Source organism: Eriocheir sinensis, chromosome 27 (genome assembly GCF_024679095.1).
Source record: "Eriocheir sinensis breed Jianghai 21 chromosome 27, ASM2467909v1, whole genome shotgun sequence".
In the NCBI taxonomy this organism is placed as follows: domain Eukaryota; kingdom Metazoa; phylum Arthropoda; class Malacostraca; order Decapoda; family Varunidae; genus Eriocheir; species Eriocheir sinensis.
The window spans coordinates 16,132,889-16,148,054 of NC_066535.1; positions in this window are offsets into that span (position 1 = coordinate 16,132,889).

A 15,166-nucleotide genomic window follows, 5' to 3' on the forward strand; every position below is an offset into this window, starting at 1 on the left:
AATGGAACTGGAAATAAAAAAGGATATTCAATGTTCCGTGTTATGACGTTGGCCCTTCGCTCTCACACAGGTAGTTGGTTGTACTGGACTCGTTGGTGGTACTGACAGGCTCTTGGTTGCGGTGTCAGGCCTTATTCTACTCAACAAATATTTCCGAAGACCACAAAATAGATCAGTCTGGTTCTCACGAGTTTTTTTTCACATTCATGGTACAGAAGCCTTGTCAAACTATCACTCGGTTCAGAAAACAACCCATGGAAGTACCCACAACCTCTACGAAAGACTTATTAAATGCGGGTGGCCTTGTAAGTTCAGAATTGTTTGAGAATATGGGCCAGAAGGGTCGTGTCACTTGCCTGTTATGTTTTCTGTCGCTGCTGCACCCGCCCACCCACCCACCGACGTGCCCTTCCGCCTGTTCTCCCGCCAGCCTTCGTGTGTCAAGGGAGACGCGTCCAGCTGGCCCGCCATCCCTCGCGCCGGCCGTGTTGTGGGTTGTCATTATGGTGATGGTGGTGATGTGGCCGGGGCGGTGGTGATGGTGACCGGGAGGATGCTAGTAGTAAATGATGATGATAGGTGTGGTGGTGGTGTGATGGTGAGGAGGAGGAGGAGGAAGGCTGATATTAATGGTGGCGACTTCATGTGGTAGTGGGTATAATAGTAGAAGTAGTGGGGGTAATGGTAGTAGTAGTAGTTGAGGTGGTATTGTCATCATCGTCATCGTCATCGTCATTGTTGAGGTGAGTGCGGCAGGCTGAGCAGGAATAATGACTACAATTTAACACTGACTTCGGTTCTCTGTGTTTACCGCCATCAACATTATTTTCACGAAGTATCGCACCAGGAATAGCAGGAACGACTACGACCCCACCGCCCAGACCTCCACCCCCACCACCATCACCACCGGTATCATCAACAGCTGGATGGGATATTAAAGAATAATGGCATTGGGCTCCGCCGCAGTAATGTCCCTCAAAACATCATCACAAATAACGCGCGGCCCATCCCGACGCTCGATGGCCGCCGCCGCCGCTTCGTGGAAGACGCGTGTGGCCGCCCGGCGAAGTGGTCGTGCGGCGGCGGTTAAGTAATGTGTCGCTAAATCGGGCCTCGCATGAAGAGTGTGTGACCCGCCGCTGCGTGCCGGGCGTCGAACCTTCAGGACGCGTTACTGCAAATGTTATGAACTCCCGATGGCTGTTAGGCCGATAATGAGCTGGCTTGCGGCGCGGCTAACGCTCCATTATCCCGCACTCTCCTAAGCTCTGTTTGTGGCAGTTGCTCTAAAATTTACTTGGGTTGTTTTGTACACGCACCGCCGGTTAATTGCTAATGAAGCGAGGGGAGTCTGAGCGCTGGCTGAATTCAGCGTATTTTGTTATTGATTAGAATAATGGCGAGACCATAAAAGGGAGTGGTATTGGGGGGGGGGGGGCAGCGCTGTGGGAAGGGGTGAGGGGCGGGGGCTGAAAATATGTGTGTTTGGCCGCCTGAAGCCCGGCCATTAACGAGTAATGAATGGCTGCTGTGTTTTATGTCACCATCAGCAGAGACGCGGCCTGCACGACCCCTTCCTTGCGACGTCAACTCTTCCACACCCCACTCCACCCTGCACTCCACCCAACACGCCTGCCACTCATCCCAAGCATCATTTCTTGACCCCATATTAGTCGTCTTAATCTTCTTGTCTTTTCCTCCTCCTCTTTCACTCTGGTCTTTAGTCTTTTTAGTGATGCCGTCCATTTCGCAGCCTTCCGTTCTAGCCTTTTAAATCCTTCACCCATCCATTCTCTGATGTCTTACCTCCTTCACGTTACCTACTTCACCCGTCACTCAACACCTCAGCCTTTTCTTATTGCTCACTCCGGTCTCTTGTCATACCGTCCATTTCTTACTCTTCCGTTCTTTCACTTCATTTTCCTTTACCCATCTGATGTGTTACTTCCATACTTCGGCTGTCACTCAATACGTCAGCTCTTTCTTATTGCTCCCGACACCCCATCATAGGTTCCAGCACCCCACCTCCATTTACTTTATCCATCCGTGCTCAGCCACCACTCACTCCACACCTAATCCTCAAATATACACCTTTTTTTTTTTATTATTCACCGCATTCTTCCGTCCTTCATAGTCTAGTTTCTACTCCACCTCGCGCTGTACTCTCTTCTAAGCCCTTCTATCCCCTCCCCCCTCCTCCTCTCGTACACTCACTCCTTTCCACTCCACTCCGTCAGCCGCCTCTGCACTTTATTCACAGGTAATTGGCCTAATAGAGCTCCGCCTAACGTTCTCGGCAAATGGAAAACGTAAAGAAATGTTCGTCTGACAATTATTTTTTTTAATTTTATCGGATGAAAGGGAGTATGTGTCCGTGCGTGCGTGCATGCGTGAGTTCGAGCAGGCATGCTTGCTTGAGTACGTGTGTGGGTGTGGGTGGAGGTGTGTGGGTGTGGGTGCGCGCGAGCATGTTAACATTCACTGTTAGTATATTCTACCTTTCAGAAGCTTACAGATTAACTAGACGTCATTCAAAGTGGTTGCAGGCACGTCCATTTCTGTCAACTGTTTGTGATGTTATCGTATATCTTGTCTCTGAGTATTCCTCGGCAGTCTGATCTGCTGCTTGATGTCGTTTGGCGCTAATCACTAAGTTTTTCCATAAAATTTTCGGACAGCTAATGTTCTATGCGGTATGGTCTTTAACATGATGGTGCTATGAAGAAGGAACCCAGGAATCAAACGACACTTAGGTAGATCACTATTACTTCACTAACCAAACCAACAACACATATGAAACCGTGCAAAACCTCAATCCTGCAGTGCCTTATATATACATGATAGAAAAATAACCTTCCACCGACGGCTGATTGAAAGAAGAAAGGAAGAGCTTATCAGTTTCAATATCAACAAAGCGATGCGGCTAAGGAGGCGGGGTGTTGTGAAAACCTGGCCGTGTTTACCGTTCACACAGAAACGCCATTGACGGGATGGAGTTTGAGAGGGTTTGCGAGTCATGATGGAAACACCCTTGATAACACACACACACACACACACACACACACACACACACACACACACACGCACAGACACACACACGCACACGCACAAATAGATAGATAGATAGTTATGTTTATTCCACTCACATGACAATTCAACGTTACAGGTTCAAAATATGCGAGTAATAAACAGTAAAATAATACAGTGTGTAGCAAAAACATTACGTAGCACTTATCGCCCATAAAAAAACAAAAAAACAAACAAACTGGAATTTAATTGAGAAAAAAAAAACAGACAAACACCCGGCTGAGAATATTTACCAAACAAACAAACAAAAAACATCGTAAAAATATCTTAACCAACATTATAACACACACACACACACACACACACACACACACACACACACACACACACAGAGGGAGTAACTAAGCTAGCGTCAGGGCGTTACTTAGTTAGCGGGCAACCTGAGCCGTACTTGAGACCGATTTATCGCCTCGCCGCGGGATGGATGTGTATTCTTTTAACGGGGTGGTGGTGGTGGTGCTCGGCGCTGGAGTGTTCCCGCCTCACGAAGATAGAGCGTTGGATTTTTCAGGCGGTAGAAGTGGTTAAGAGTACAGATTGAGATTGAGGGTTTTATATTCCCGCGGGGTCTCTCTCTTTTTCTTTTTTTCACTTTTTTTTCTCTTCTTTCATGCTTGTTTGCTTGCTTGCTTGCTCGTTTTCTTGCTTGCTTGCTTGCTTGCTCTTTTTCTATCTTTAACTTCTCTTCCCTTCTTTTCTGCGCTTCTCTTCTCTTACACACACACACACACACACACACACACACACACAGTCAAACAAACTAACAAGCACACATTTTTATCACAGTTTTCCTTAATAGATAAAGAGTTGGGAACAGCAAGAAGTTTGTTAAATAAAGAGTGATATTAAATGTTACAAGGAGGACGCCGAGGTTAACGAGTAGCTTGACAGATGGGACGAAAAAATACGGTTCTTGCAAGCTTTTCGAGACACTGGTTGACGACGATGATGATGATGATTTGCTATTACTCAGCAGTGGATCTTTAATTTGGAAGGATGAATATGTGCGAGTTGTTTTCTGGGGTTGTTTTATTCGTTTGTGGCAACTTTTTGGAAGTGTACTGCATATGGCAACTTTTTCGAAGTTTTTATTTTGTTTTATTTACAACATAGGAGACAGCTCAAGGGCACACAAAAAAGGAAACAATATTAAAAAATGTCCGCTACTCGCTGCATATGGCAACTTTTTTTGAAGTGCACTGCATATGGCAACTTTTTCGAAGCGTACTGCATATGGCAACTTTTTCGAGGCGTACTGCATTTTTAATCCTGTACAGCTTACTACTCGTACTCTTTGATCAGTGTACTACTCAACTGCATCACTAGGAACGATTATATTGTGACTGCTGATAAAACTGGAATACTATATGTTACTCAGCGTCCTACATTTTTCAGTTTTATGGTGTTCCCGGTTTTACTACTATCACTGTAACTCAACGAATGATATTGTTCTTTTCCTATAGTACATATAAATCAAGACTGTTATATGTTACCCGTTGTCCTGCTTATCTTTATTCAGTTTGTGTTTTATTGATCTGATTAGTCTAATATTCAGTAAACAATAAAAATCAACACCTCCTTTGTAATAAAATGTTTATGTTTTGACCTTAAAATATTATAAAAGCGTCCCATTTTCTGTAACCATGAGATCGTGGAGGGAAAATGGGGCACCTGTCCGAAACTCTTATGCCTGTGAATAAAGAATACCTGTACACACCTTCCCTTGAACACGTACTTCGAGAGAGTGTGTGTGTGTGTGTGTGTGTGTGTGTGTGTGTGTGTGTGTGTGTGTGTGTGTGTGTGTGTGTGTGTGTGTGTGCTGTGGATCTACGATGAACCAGCGGATTAACAGAATAAGCTCGCCAGACCCAGGGACGCACTTCCTGCATTGCGCCGAGTTAATACATGCACGTCAGGAAATTAAACGTGTGGTGTGTGGGTGGGTGGGTGGGTGGGGGGAAGGTGTGTGTGTGTGTGTGTGCGTGTGTGTTTAGGGGGGGGAGGTTGTTTGTGTGAGTGTGTGGGTGTTTGGTGATGATGAACCCGTCTGTTATTCTTTGGTTCCTTTCTTTCGTCCTTGCCTCAGAAAACACTGGAGGGAGGGAGGAGGGGGGGTATGGAAAGGAGGAGGAGGAGGAGGGGGAGGAGGGGGGGGGGTCCGCACTGGAAAGGAAAGATAACAAAACCGTAACTCAACTCTTTCTCACCTCTTATCGACCCTTCATCGCTGCTCGTGGAAGACTTTAAGCTCTGCCGCTGACACCTTTCACACGCCTCTCACCACCACCACCACCACCACCACCTTCCTCTACCACCACCACCGTAACCATCTTCCTCTACCACCACCACCACCGTAACCATCTTCCTCTACCACCACCACCACCGTAACCATCTTCCTCTACCACCACCACCACCGTAACCATCTTCTTCCACCACCACCACCGTAACCATCTTCTTCCACCACCACCACCACCGTAACCATCTTCCTCTACCACCACCACCACCACCGTAACCATCTTCTTCCACCACCACCACCACCGTAACCATCTTCCTCTACCACCACCACCACCACCGTAACCATCTTCCTCTACCACCACCACCACCGTAACCATCTTCTTCCACCACCACCACCGTAACCATCTTCCTCTACCACCACCACCGTAAGCATCTTCTTTCACCACCACCACCACCACCACCGTAACCATCTTCTTCCACCATCAACACCGCAACCATCTTCTTCCACCACCACCATAACCATCTTCCTCTACCACCACCACCACCACCGTAACCATCTTCCTCTACCACCACCACCACCACCGTAACCATCTTCCTCCACCACCACCACCACCACCGTAACCATCTTCCTCCACCACCACCACCACCACCGTAACCATCTTCTTTCACCACCACCACCACCACCGTAACCATCTTCTTCCACCACCACCACCGTAACCATCTTCCTCTACCACCACCACCGTAAGCATCTTCTTTCACCACCACCACCACCACCACCGTAAGCATCTTCTTTCACCACCACCACCACCACCACCGTAACCATCTTCCTCTACCACCACCACCGTAAGCATCTTCTTTCACCACCACCACCACCACCACCGTAACCATCTTCTTCCACCATCAACACCGCAACCATCTTCTTCCACCACCACCGTAACCATCTTCCTCTACCACCACCACCACCACCGTAACCATCTTCCTCTACCACCACCACCACCACCGTAACCATCTTCCTCCACCACCACCACCACCACCGTAACCATCTTCCTCCACCACCACCACCACCACCGTAACCATCTTCCTCTACCACCACCACCACCACCGTAACCATCTTCCTCTACCACCACCACCACCGTAACCATCTTCCTCTACCACCACCACCACCACCGTAACCATCTTCCTCCACCACCACCACCACCACAGTAACCATCTTCCTCCACCACCACCACCACCACCGTAACCACCTTCCTCTACCACCACCACCACCACCACCGTAACCACCTTCCTCTACCACCACCACCACCACCACCGTAACCATCTTCCTCCACTACCACCATGCACTTCTATCTCTTTACTTGCCTCCCACCTTGTTTTTTTTAATCTCCACCTCCACATCCATCTCTTTGCTTACTCCACACCTCCAGTTTCCACCTCCTCCATTTTCTACATCCACCTCCTCTTCCTCTTCCTCTTCAACCACCATATTTCCTCCATTTTTACATGCCTCACACCTCCAGTTTAACCTCCACCTCCACATTTGTTCATCCATATCACCGTTAGTCTCTCACACTTATATTCACCTCCATCTTCTTTTCCATCCTCAGCTCCCACCACCACCACAGACATCACCTCCATCTTTTCTTTCCTCACACCTCCAATTTAACCTCCACCTCCACATTTGTTCATCCATATCACCGTTAGTCTCTCGCATATATTTTTACCTCCATCTTCTTTTCCATCCTCAGCTCCCACCACCACCACAGACATCACCTCCATCTTTTCTTCGCTCACACCTCCAGTTTTCACCTCCATCTCCACCTTTATTTTCTCTCACCATTTCCTTAGCAACCACCGGCGCTCCAACACTACCAGCACCGCCACATCGCTAATCTCAGGCGCCTCGGGATGGGTTTTTATGTAGTCGAGGAAGGAAACATTATCATTACACACTCTTACTGTTGAGACACAAAGGCAGCAACAGAAAGAACAGACACAACAGTAGCAGGAAGACGAGCACCGCCACCAGCAGCAACAACAGCAAAAATAACAACAATAACAAACATTTTTTATTTTTTACATTATTTTTTACACACACTTCCTTCCTCCTCACTCCAGCGAATCACTCCTCTGGAAATCACTCCCCCAATACTACTTCAAAAACTATACTCCCTCGACACACAACCCCACCCACTCACCAACCACCACCACCACCACCACCACCTTCACCGCCGTCGTGTAATATACTTTGTGATACTTGGAGAGCTTGTTCTATCATTCTCCTTGTAATTGTTGTTGTTCTTGTCTACATATATTACGTGGGCTGCTTATGAGCGAAAATATTTATGTATTATTTTGCTCCTGGCGTTTAAGCTGATCTGTCTAGTGTCTGTTTTTGTTGTTTTTTGTCCTAATAGACTATGTGTGTGTGTGTGTGTGTGTGTGTGTGTGTGTGTGTGTCCGTGTGTCCGTCCGTTCGCTTCTCTACCTGTCTGTCTGCCTGTCTCTGTCTGCCTGCGGGTCTGTCTGTCTCTCTGTCTGTCTGTCCGGTTCAAAAGTTTCTAAAGGATCGCAATAAATCTTCGTGAAAGGTTTGTTCATGGATGGAGGAACAATTGATTAGTTTTTTTGTGCACGACCCGGATTCAGGAGAGTGGGTGCCTCGCCAGAGCCAGTTGTGTATTGAAGATTAAAACATTTTGGTCCATGAGAGTAGCAAATCTATGGTACCGAGTGGCCTTGGCGGAAGAATGCGTTCTCAGAGGCTTTTTATTTTTATTATTGAGGTACATATTGATTTTTTTGGTGATCTTTCTTTCTTGTCGTTCTTTTTTTATTTCCTTTCTTTACACTTCATATTTTTTTCTTCCTTTCTTTCTTTCTTTCTTTCCTTTCTTTACACTTTCTTCATTATCTTCCTTCTTTTTTTCATCATTTAGATATTCCTTCCTTCTTTCTTTCCTTCCATTCTTTTCACTTTCTTCATTATCTTCCATCTTTTTTTCATCATTTAGATATTCCTTCCTTTCTTTCTTTTATTTCTTTCCACTTTCTTCATAATCCTCCTTCTTCTTTTCATCATTTAAATATTCCTTCCTTTCTTTCTTTCCTTTCTTTTCACTTTCTTCATAAATTCCTTCTTTCCTCTCATCATTCAGACCTTCCTTCTTTTCTTTCTTTCCTTTCTTTTCACTTTCTTCATAAATTCCTTCTTTCCTTTCATCATTCAGACCTTCCTTCTTTTCTTTCTTTCCTTTCTTTTCACTTTCTTCATAAATTCCTTCTTTCCTTTCATCATTCAGACCTTCCTTCTTTTCTTTCTTTCCTTTCCTTTCACTTTCTTCATAAATTCCTTCTTTCCTTTCATCATTCAGACCTTCCTTCCTCCTTCTTTCTTTCCTCTTCCTTTCATTGACTTATTCACCGTTTTTTTCTTTCTTTCAAATATATACTTTTCATTTTATATATATTTTTTCTTTGCAAATATTCATCCATTCTGTCTGTTTTACTTTGTTGCTTTCTCTCAAAATAATATTCCTTTATTTTTCGCTTCCTGTCTCACCCAGTCATCACACGAGGAATTACTTACACCAGAAACACAACAATAAGGCTAATTATCACATACCTGTTTTTCGCACACATATACAGACACGTCACACCCACACACACACATTCTTTTATTTTTTTATTTTCGTACCCCACCTTCCCACTTTTCTTCGTAATGGCTACATGTGCTATTTATACGTGCATTCCTATTTGCACTCTGTCGGGGTGTCGTGTATTTCCTAACGTCATATTTTTTTTTGGGGGGGGGGTTCGTTTTTTGCCGTCACGCACTGCCGGCATGCTAGTCCTGTGTGTCATAGTCTCACATCGATTGCCTCGCCTCGTACTTGCTCGGCGCTCTTTGTTATTTCGTCTTGCCCCCGCCTGGAATCCCTGTTGGTGAATTTCTATTGACTTTGCGTTGCGGCGGCGGTGTTGGGGCGGCGATATTTTGAGTTGCTGGAGGTGATGGTATGGTTGTGGGTGTTGAGCCCGTGTCGAGTTGAATTTATGATGCTGGTTGGTTGTCTTGGTGTTGCTGTAGTAGTAGTAGTAGTAGTAGTAGTAGTAGTAATATATTTTCTTCTATAAGAGTAGTGCATAAGAGAGCTTTTTTTTTCCCCTTTAGTTGCCGCCTTTGCTGTAAAAAGAATAAGTAGTAGTATTAATGGTAGTAGTAGTAGAGGTAGTAGTAGTAGCAGTAATAATAATAATAATAGTTGTTGTTATCGTTGTTTTTGTTTGTGTTGTGTTTGTGTTTTTCGTGTGTTTTATGTCGGGTTTTTATTCGGGTTTTGGTGTGGTGAAGAATTTATTTTATTTGTGCTGCTCTCTGGCGTGGCGTTATGGTGCGCCGGTGTAGCAGTGTTGGTGTTATGCCAATGTTTTCTTGCTGATGGAGTGTTAGTGCGAGTGTCGGTAGAGTTACGTTGGTTCTGCCTTAAAATTACATGCACGCTGATTCGCTATCGACGTGCTACTGACGCTTTTTTCTTTCGCTTTGTGTCGGTGCAGGTAAAATGTGCGGTTATGGCGGTGACGTGATGGTGGGGGATGGGAGCTGGTAGGGAAGAGAGGGCTGAGGAAGAGGAAATTATGGTGGGGCGGTGATGGGAAGGGGGCGATCAAGGAGGGATTGGGGAGGAAGAGCAGGTGGTGATGATGGTGATGGGGATGACGAGGGAGAGGGAGTGTTAGAAGCTGTGAAGGGAAGGGGTGATAAGGGAGAAAAGGAGGAAGCAACAAGAGGTGATTGGAGTGATAGAGAGGAAATGGTGGAAGAGGTTGTGGTGGGAAGGTGGAGGAACAGGTGGTGGAGTTGTTGGTGGTGGTGATGGGGATAGGGATGGGAGGAGGAGGAGGAGGTGGTGGTGGTGGTGAGGGATGGTGTTGGTGGTGGTGGTGGTGTCGGCCCTTTGTGGCGGTGTCGGGTTGGGCTGCGGTGAGCGAGGGAGGGACGAGGGATTTCAGGGTATTGAGAATCTTTTTGTGTGCGTGTGTCCGTGCGTTGCGGTGGTGATGTTTTCATTCCGCGGTGCTTGTGGCCTAGTGGCGGTGTTTTGCGGTGAGTGTTTGGCGGTGCTGCTTTGTGTTTTATGGAGGTGTTTTTCCGCTCTGGTTGATGGTGATGGGGCGTGTCGGGTTTTCAAGCATGGCGGGATGGGGTATAGAGGACAGGAGTGTAATGGTGTGTGTGTGTGTGTGTGTGTGTGTGTGTGTGTGTGTGTGTGTGTGGAGAGAGAGAGAGAGAGAGAGGACGTGATAATGCGATTGCCTCAATTGGGGAGAAAGGGTGTTAGATTGAAGTGCAGTTTGGGTGGCGTTGGTGGTGTTGCGTGATACCGGGAATGTAAAGGAGGAGCGAAAAGGGGGGTGGGTTGTGTGTGTGTGTGTGTGTGTGTGTGTGTGTGTGTGTGTGTGTGTGTGTGTGTGTGTGTGTGTGTGTGTGTGTTGCGTTGTCGGGTCGTTTGTGGCAGGGAAGGATGGTATTACAGTAGTGTGGATATGTGGATTGGATGTGGCTTCGGGTATGGTATATGTGCGGAGTTTGGGTGTGACATGTGGGGATAGTGTTAAGGGAGTGTGATGGGGGTGAGGGGGAGCTGCTGGCGGGTTGGTATACAAGTGGTGTGGAGTCTCGTGTGTGTGTCCTGCCTCACGCGTCCAGCTGGTCCGTGAGAGCCGTGCTAATGAGGCGTGTACTGTAATTAGACCTTGAGTTATTGCGGAGTGTTCGGGCGAGTAAGTCAAGTGCAATTTACTCGTTGACTAGAACTTTGCGGATGAAAGCAATTCGGCGCAATTAATGAGTGTGTGTTACGGCCGCTCTTTCAACGGGGGCGAGTGTGTGTGTGTGTGTGTGTGTGTGTGTGTGTGTGTGTGTGTGTGTGTGTGTGTGTGTGTGTGTGTGTGTGTGTGCCTTTTTCCCAGTCAGGCTCGTCTTTCCCTCTCCAAAAAACCCTCCCCCCCCGCAGAGAGAGAGAGAGAGAGAGAGAGAGAGAGAGAGAGAGAGAGAGAGAGAGAGAGAGAGAGAGAGAGAGAGAGAGAGAGAGAGAGAGAGTGTGTGTGTGTGTGTGTGTGTGTGTGTGTGTGTGTGTGTGTGTGTGTGTGTGTCCATGCACAGGATTCCCTCACGCCTGCCTGCACGCGCCCAGCACTCACACTCTGTGGTGGGTCAGACGCGTCGCTCCTTTGTGGGAAACATTGTTCGTGAAGTGAAGGGAAACTTAAATTGAGGCCCCTAGTGAGAGGGGAAAACGGAGAGAGAAAAAAACGAGAGTCGATTTAGGCCTGCTGCGAGGAGCCTGGCCGAGGCCCGTGTCAGGCCGCGAGCCAGACACACACGCCTCCTTTGTTGTCTGCGGCTGAGTCTGCCCCGCTGGCTGGCTGACGGGCTGCTGAGGCTGCCTGGCCGCCCTGGCCCGCTGGATGGCTCCCCCTGATTGACTGGCTGTTGAATGTTTATCTGTCTGTGTCTGACTGTCTGTCTGCATATATATATATATATATATATATATATATATATATATATATATATATATATATATATATATATATATTTTTTTTTTTTTTTATTATATGATGTGCTTGTACTTTTAAATATGTATGCATGTATATATGTATATGTATGTATGTGTGTATGTGTGTATGTATGTTTATATGTATGCATGTCTGGCACGCTGGCTGGCTGGATAAATGAATGGATGGATTGATGGAGGGACGGCTGGATGGACGGTGGGCTACCTGGCTGAGGCGTGCTAGTTTTGTTTGTTCGTTAGTTTGCTTGCTTGTTTGTTTGCCATTCTGCTCGAAGGCAGGCAGGCAGCGGGGCTGGTTGGCTGGATGAAGGGATGGATGGATGGGTGGGCGGTTGATTGGGTGGCTGAATGGCTGAGCGGCGCTAGGGCCCGTGGGGGCGTGCTGGGTGAGTGACCAGGGCTCGGCAATCTGGCGGACGGGTTGGCTTTGATTGGTCGTTGATCAGATTATGTCTTTAATAGTCTGTGATTTGTTTGCCGTGCTGATTGGTCGACGGGTACTCGGGTACTTGTTTGTTCGGTGTACAGGACGGAGGGTCCCCTTATCGGCTTACACCAGCCTGGCCGACCCGCTGCTTCATGTGCGTTTAATGAAGTACCTGAGTCAGCAATTAGGTAGGTGACTGATTAACTTGCTTACTCCACATGATTGACTGGCCGGCTGAATCACTTTGTGCCGGTCAGGTTCAGAGGCATATACATCGTTAATTTGCTGAACAAAAAACAAATCTGCACCCCTTTGACTGACTCGCTAAATCCTCTGTAGCTAACGACTCCTGACGCGTATCCATCGTTAACTCGCCCGGGCTCGGAATTTTACATAACTTTCCCTTCCTTTCCGCGGTGTGCTTGCGCGTTAACCGGTCCGGCGGGTGATTAGCCAAGGCGGTGTTGCGTTGGTCTCCTCGGCATGTCACCTCCCCGTGCGGCCATCAGTATGCGCGTCAGGAGGGCCGAGTGGGGCGAGTTGCTGCCTGCCTGCCTCGCCGGGCCCGTGCAGGTGGTGGAGGTGGCGGCGAGGGGCGGTATGGCCTCCCCTCCCCTCTCCACATGTCTGTCTGCCCCCCTTCTTGGCTCCCTCTTCAGACGTCCTTTGCTTGACGTGTTCCCTCTGCTGTCTCGTGTGTGTGTGTGTGTGTGTGTGTGTGTGTGTTTGTGTGTGTTTGTGTTTTGTCAATGGTTACTCTGTCCTCGGGCGTTTATTAGTAGTATTATAAGTTGTTTTATTATTAGTATTGTTATTGTTGTTGTTTTTATTATGATTACGAGTCCCTATTCTTTCTTGCCCTTTCTTTGTCCGTCGTGCGCTGTGCCGCCTCGCCCGTACCCCTGTCCTTTATAACCACCGCTGCGGCAGGAGGGCAGCGCCGCGCCTCACGTTATTAGAGCCATAAAGTCGGGCCGTAAGGGGATGACGCCCGGGGTGCCGCTGTCCAGGAGCCGTTGCAGCTTGAGCATAATTCTACTTTTATGGCGGTGTTCATGTCGCCTGGGTCGTTAGTGCCCGGCTGCCCCTCCTCCTCCCGCCCTCGTATTAATATTCCAGTGTTTGTTTTCCACTTGTGTTTGTCCCTGTAGGTCGTCCAGGGAGGGTGGACGAGAGGGAAGGAGGAGGGGCCGCTGGTGAGGACAAGGAAGTAAGGGACGAGTGGAAGACGACGGCGTTGATAGGGCTGGGTGTTAAAGAGGAGGAACAAGGGATGGGCAGCGTAGATAGGACTGGTTAGAGAGGAGGAGGAGGCGGAGGAGTGAGGTGGAGAGGGTGACGGCGGTGTTGATAGGGTTGGCTGTTGTTGGGAAGAAAGGAAGGAAGGAAGGAAGGAAGGAAGGAAGAAAGAATGAGCTGGATGGTCAAAGGGAAAGACAGATGGACGTTCCTGATGGTGCTGGGTTGTGAGGGGGAGGAAGGATGGGCGGCGTTGATAGGTTTGGGTGTTGAAGGGGAAGAAGGATGGGTACTATTGATGAGGCTGGGTGGTGAGGGCGGGGAGGGGAAGGTGAAGGGGTTGAGCGAGACGGTGGCCAGTATTTGATTGCAGTGGAGGATGCATGGGCGCTGTTGGCTAGGGGGTTGGATGCTGCAGGGGAGCGGGAAGGGTGTGTGTGCTTGGGGATGTAGGTTTATGCCAGCATGTACACTTAGGAATATGCTTGGTGAAAGTGATCCATGTGGTGTTGTGATGTTACGGTGGCGCCCGGAAGGAAGGAAAGAGGGAAGGAAGGAAAGAAATAAGCATACAGGAAAACAGGAAATGGTACACACGAAGAGACCGGACTTTTTTTCCTTTTTTTCCCTTTGTTTTTACCCTTGAGTTGTTTCCTTTACTCATAAAAAAACGAAGAATGAGGATACATATAGAAAGTTACAGCCATACATACACATGGAACTATGTATACAAACTGAAGCAAAGGGGGGCAGTTTAACGGTGGAGGTGCACACGAGAAGAATAGGAACGTATAGATGGGTATAGGAAACGCACACAGGAAGTATGTAAGTGCGCGAGGAGAAGGGAAACGCACACGGTAACGGAGATAGGGTCATGTGAGGAAGGAAACGTTATTGGAGGCGGAAGATACGGTCACACACGGTAATGGGAAACGCACACGGAGGCAAGGGAACGTACACACACACACACACACACACACACACACACACACATACACACACACACACCACACACACGCAACTACAGAAGATTTGCTAGAGAATACACACATGGACACGCCACCACCACTTCCACAACACAGGCACACACACACACACACACACACACACACACACACACACACACACACACACACACACACCCAGACAACTACTGCTGTATGTGTGTGTCTGGACATGGTGCTGAGGGTGGGTGAGTGGGTGGGTGGGTGGAAGGGTGGGCGGGTGGTGATGCGGCGGTGGGTGGGGTTGAGGGACGCTGGGGGTATTGCTAAGGGAGGAGTGGGGGCGGCGGGGGGGAGGGTAGCGGACTGGGGGTGCTGGGGGGGCTTTGACCGTCTGGCCTCAGCGTCTGGACCGGCAGTAGCAGCGTCTTGAGGGGGTGGGAGGGGGGAAGCGAGTTTGTGGAAGGCTTTAAGCTAGAGTGAAAGTGTGTGTGAGAGAGAGAGAGAGAGAGAGAGAGAGAGAGAGAGAGAGAGAGAGAGAGAGAGAGAGAGAGAGAGAGAGAGAGACAGACAAACGCCTAGACACTGCTCACCCAGACTCCCACACGAACAGACAGACAGACAGCCAGACAGACACTCACTCATTAACAGAC